The following is a 724-nucleotide window of genomic DNA, read 5'->3' on the forward strand; positions in this document are numbered from 1 at the left end:
CACAGCTCCATTGGTGCTGCTGTCCCACTGCCCGGAGAGACACAAAAGGCAAACCTCGCTTTTATCTCTCTGCAAGTGCAGCCTGGTTATTTTTATTCCTGTATTGTCAGGCGAGTACAAAGGCAGAGCCTCCAGCTCGGGAAGGCAGCGCAGCTCTCCCAGCCTGCCCGTGCTGCCTGCTTGGTGGGGAGCAGAGGGATGGGAGCTTCCCCGTTCCCTCCTGCACCTGAGCACTCCCTCCTGCTTCTTCCCCACACCCTGCCAGTGGAAGTGCTGCCTGGCGGGATGTGTGTGGCTGCTGGCTTTCTGAGCTGGAGCATCCCAACCTCCTGCTCAGCTCCAGGTCAGCCTCTCCCTGGACAGACTGCCCAGGACCTCCGGGCTTGGTCTCTGCTACCCCACTGTCATCTTCTCAAAGGGTTTGGCTTGTTCAGAGGCACAGCAGCCACTGCCTGTTTAACACCAATCACCACAAGCACCAGGACTGACTTTTCTAGTTACATGCATGAAACTGTTTTGTCAGAGGGGCCTGATGCTCCCTTGAGCTGCAGTGGCCTGTGGGGAGCCCCCAGGGCAGGCTCGAGCTCCTGCTCTGCCTCACTGCATGGATGGGCTCTGCTTTGGCAAGCTCTACCCAACAGTAGCCCCCAGGTCCTGCTCCCATGTGCTTGGTCCATGGCTAGGCCAGGTTCAGAATCTCTCAGCAGAGAGGGCACTGGGTTTC

Source organism: Pezoporus flaviventris, unplaced genomic scaffold, assembly GCF_033815535.1.
Source record: "Pezoporus flaviventris isolate CSIRO_AGI_PZ_B2104156 unplaced genomic scaffold, CSIRO_AGI_Pfla_v1 ptg000213l, whole genome shotgun sequence".
Lineage (NCBI taxonomy): Eukaryota > Metazoa > Chordata > Aves > Psittaciformes > Psittacidae > Pezoporus > Pezoporus flaviventris.